Source organism: Somniosus microcephalus, unplaced genomic scaffold (assembly GCF_052327205.1).
Source record: "Somniosus microcephalus isolate GS21.2 unplaced genomic scaffold, FLI_Smic_1.0 unresolved_chr9, whole genome shotgun sequence".
Classification (NCBI taxonomy): Eukaryota; Metazoa; Chordata; class Chondrichthyes; order Squaliformes; family Somniosidae; genus Somniosus; species Somniosus microcephalus.
The window spans coordinates 14,383,664-14,388,314 of NW_028225187.1; the positions used below are offsets into that span (position 1 = coordinate 14,383,664).

The following is a 4,651-nucleotide window of genomic DNA, read 5'->3' on the forward strand; positions in this document are numbered from 1 at the left end:
CAGTACTGCCCCTCCGACAGTGCGGCGCTCACTCAGTACTGCGCTTCCAACAGTGCGGCGCTCCCTCACTACTGCCCCTCCGACAGTGCGACACTCCCTCAGTACTGGTGTCGCACACACTGCCCCACCCTGTTCCCTCGACATTGTTCGATTCTGTTTCCGACATGATGTGTTGAAACCTGGTGTTGAAGAAGGAGGCACAGGAGGAAAGATTAATTGATCTTTTTATTATGGTACGCGGGACAACGTGAGATTCTTGCCCTGGGGGATGCGATGGTTGACGGTTCACCAATCAATCTTTCTGTGTAATCTCCATTCCACTCTCGCCAGTCACACTCTTGATCAGGATGTTTCTGGGATCGGTGAAAGTCTTTGTGCATGGACAGACCGTGTTTTCCCCCTTGGCCGTGATCGTCGCTTTTCCCGAAGAGGTCTTGACCAGTTGCGTCTCATGTTTCTTCAGCTCGAACCTCGCGGGCTCGCACCCAATCATTGTGACCAACACGGCCTGGTCGCATTCGCTCTTCACTCTGACCTGGGACATTTTTCAGGGGTTCAACGGAAGTCTCTGAGATCACGAGCTGAGATATCGGAGACAGAAGACCAGTCTCTGCTGGCAAATCGACCCTGGGTGAGGGAAGGAGAGTGGAATTGGGGTTATGCCTTTGTTACCTCTAGACTCGACTATTCTGACGCTCTACAATTCTCATCCTGCTGTTCAGATCACTCCATGGCCCTCGTCCCCTCCCTATCGCTGTAACCTCCTCCAACCCTACAATTCTCATCCTCCTGTTCAAATCCCTCCATGGCCCTCGCCCCCTCCCTATCGCTGTAACCTCCTCCAACCCTACAATTCTCATCCTCCTGTTCAAATCTGCCATGGCCCTCACCCCCTCCCTATCTCTGTAACCTCCTCCAGCCCTACAATTCTCATCCTCCTGTTCAAATCACTCCATGGCCCCTCACCCCCTCCCTATCTCTGTAACCTCCTCCAGCCCCTACAATTCTCATCCACCTGTTCAAATCCCTCCATGGTCCCTCACGCCCTCCCTATCTCTGTAACCTCCTCCAGCCTCTACAATTCTCATCCTCCTGTTCAAATCCCTCCATGGCCCCTCACCCTCCCTATCTCTGTAACCTCCTCCAGCCCCTACAATTCTCATCCACCTGTTCAAATCCCTCCATGGTCCCTCACCCCCCTCCCTATCTCTGTAACCTCCTCCAGCCCCTACAATTCTCATCCTCCTGTTCAAATCCCTCCATGGCCCCTCACCCTCCCTATCTCTGTAACCTCCTCCAGCCCCTACAATTCTCATCCACCTGTTCAAATCCCTCCATGGCCCCTCGCCCCCTCCCTATCTCTGTAACCCCCTCCAGCCCCTACAATTCTCATCCTCCTGTTCAAATCTCTCCATGGCCCTCGCCACCCTCCCTATCTCTGTAACCTCCTCCAGCCCTACAATTCTCATCCTCCTGTTCAAATAACTCCATGGATGTCGCTCCCCTCCCTATCTCTCTAATCTCCTCGAGCCCTACAATTCTCATCCTCCTGTTCAAATCCCTCCATGGCCCTCGCCCCTCCCTATCGCTGTAACCTCCTCCAACCCTACAATTCTCATCCTCCTGTTCAAATCCCTCCATGGCCCTCGCCCCCTCCCTATCTCTGTAACCTCCTCCAGCCCTACAATTCTCATCCTCCTGTTCAAATCCCTCCATGGCCCTCACCCCCTCCCTATCTCTGTAATCTCCTCCAGCCCTACAATTCTCATCCTCCTGTTCAAATCCCTCCATGGCACCTCACCCCCTCCCTATCTCTGTAACCTCCTCCAGCCCTAAAATTCTCATCCTCCTGTTCAAATCCCTCCATGGCCCTCACCCCCTCCCTATCTCTGTAACCTCCTCCTGCCCTACAATTCTCATCCTCCTGTTCAAATCACTCCATGGCCCCTCACCCTCCCTATCTCTGTAACCTCCTCCAGCCCCTACAATTCTCATCCACCTGTTCAAATCCCTCCATGGCCCCTCACCCCCCTCCCTATCTCTGTAACCTCCTCCAGCCCCTACAATTCTCATCCTCCTGTTCAAATCCCTCCATGTCCCTCGCCCCCTCCCTATCTCTGTAACCTCCTCCAGCCCCTACAATTCTCATCCTGCTGTTCAAATCCCTCCATGGCCCTCGTCCCCTCCCTATCGCTGTAACCTCCTCCAACCCTACAATTCTCATCCTCCTGTTCAAATCCCTCCATGGCCCTCGCCCCCTCCCTATCGCTGTAACCTGCTCCAACCCTACAATTATCATCCACCTGTTCAAATCCCTCCATGGCCCCTCACCCTCCCTATCTCTGTAACCTCCTCCAGCCCCTACAATTCTCATCCTCCTGTTCAAATCCCTCCATGGCCCTCGCCCCCTCCCTATCGCTGTAACCTGCTCCAACCCTACAATTATCATCCACCTGTTCAAATCCCTCCATGGCCCTCACCCCCTCCCTATCTCTGTAACCTCCTCCAGCCCCTACAATTCTCATCCACCTGTTCAAATCCCTCCATGGCCCTCGCCCCCTCCCTATCTCTGTAACCTCCTCCAGCCCCTACAATTCTCATCCTCCTGTTCAAATCCCTCCATGGCCCCTCACCCTCCCTATCTCTGTAACCTCCTCCAGCCCCTACAATTCTCATCCACCTGTTCAAATCCCTCCATGGCCCTCGCCCCCTCCCTATCTCTGTAACCCCCTCCAGCCCCTACAATTCTCATCCTCCTGTTCAAATCTCTCCATGGCCCTCGCCCCCCTCCCTATCTCTGTAACCTCCTCCAGCCCTACAATTCTCATCCTCCTGTTCAAATAACTCCATGGATGTCGCTCCCCTCCCTATCTCTCTAATCTCCTCGAGCCCTACAATTCTCATCCTCCTGTTCAAATCCCTCCATGGCCCTCGCCCCCTCCCTATCTCTCTAACCTCCTCCAGCCCTACAATTCTCATCCTCCTGTTCAAATCCCTCCATGGCCCCTCACCCCCTCCCTATCTCTGTAACCTCCTTCAACCCTACAATTCTCATCCTCCTCTTCAAATCCCTCCATGGCCCTCGCCCCCTCCCTATCTCTGTAACCTCCTCCAGCCCCACAATTCTCATCCTCCTGTTCAAATCCCTCCATGGCCCCTCACCCACTCCCTATCTCTGTAACCTCCTCCAGCCCCTAAAATTCTCATCCTCCTGTTCAAATCCCTCCATGGCCCTCGCCCCCTCCCTATCTCTGTAACCTCCTCCAGCCCGACAATTCTCATCCTCCTGTTCAAATCCCTCCATGGACCTCGCCCCCTCCCTATCTCTGTAACCTCCTCCAGCCCCTACAATTCTCATCCTAATGTTCAAATCCCTCCATGGCCCTCGCCCCCTCCCTATCTCTGTAACCTCCTCCAGCCCGACAATTCTCATCCTCCTGTTCAAATCCCTACATGGCCCTCGCCCCCTCCCAATCTCCGTAACCTCCTCCAGCCCTACTATTTTCATCCTCCTGTTCAAATCTCTCCATGGCCCTCGCCCCCTCCCTATCTCTGTAACCTCCTCCTGCCCTACAATTCTCATCCTCCTGTTCAAATCCCACCATGGCCCCTCGCCCCCTCTCTATCTCTGTAACCTCATCCAGTCCCTACAATTCTCATCCTCCTGTTCAAATCCCTTCATGGCCCTCGCCCCTCCCTATCTCTGTAACCTCCCCCAGCCTCTACAATTCTCATCCTCCTGTTCAAATCTCTCCATGGCCCTCGCCCCCTCCCTATCTCTGTAAACTCCTCCAGCTGCTACAATTCTCATCCTCCTGTTCAAACCCCTCCATGGCCCTCGCCCCCTCCCTATCTCTGTAACCTCCTCCAGCCCCTACAATTCTCATCCTCCTGTTCAAATCACTCCACGGCCCTCGCCCCCCCCTCCCTATCTCTGTAACCTCCGCCAGCCCCTACAATTCTTATCCTCGTGTTGAAATCCCTCCATGGCCCTCGTCCCATCCCTATCTCTGTAACCTCCTCCAGCCCGTACAATTCTCATCCTCCTGTTCAAATCCCTCCACGACCCTCGCCACTCCCTATCTCTGTAACCTCCTCCAGCCCCTAAACTTCTCATCCTCCTGTTCAAATCTCTCCATGGCCCTCGCCCCCTCCCTATCTCTGTAACCTCCTCCAGCCCCTACAATTTTCATCCTCTTGTTCAAATCCCTACTAGGCCTTCGCCCCCTCCCTATCTCTGTAACCTCCTCCAGCCCCTAGAATTCTCATCCTCCTGTTCAAATCCCTCCGTGGCCCTCGCCCCCTCCCTATCTCTGTAACCTCCTCCAGCCCCTACAATTCTCATCCTCCTGTTCAAATTCCTCCATGGCCCTCGCCCCCACCCTACCTCTGTAACCTCCTCCAGCCCCTACAATTCTCATCCTCCTGTTCAAATCCCTCCATGGCCCCTCACCCCCACCCTACCTCTGTAACCTCCTCTAGCACTACAATTCTCTTCCTCCTGTTCAAATCCGTCCATGGCCCTCGGCCCCTCCCTATCTCTGAAACCTCCTCCAGCCCTACAATTTTCATCCTCTTGTTCAAATCCCTCCTAGGCCTTCGCCCCCTCCCTATCTCTGTAACCTCCTCCAGCCCCTACAATTCTCATCCT

At 54.4% G+C, this 4,651-nt stretch overlaps 1 long non-coding RNA gene across 1 annotated transcript in view; it reads right to left on the reverse strand.

The window, feature by feature from the left end:
• Nucleotides 1-207: 207 nt before the first annotated feature.
• Nucleotides 208-4,651, reverse strand: part of LOC147084796 (uncharacterized) — an 8,438-nt gene continuing 3,994 nt past the window's right edge. The window contains exon 2 of the long non-coding RNA XR_015075857.1: nucleotides 208-627. This is a non-coding gene — a long non-coding RNA (uncharacterized LOC147084796). The remainder of the gene's footprint in view (nucleotides 628-4,651) is intronic.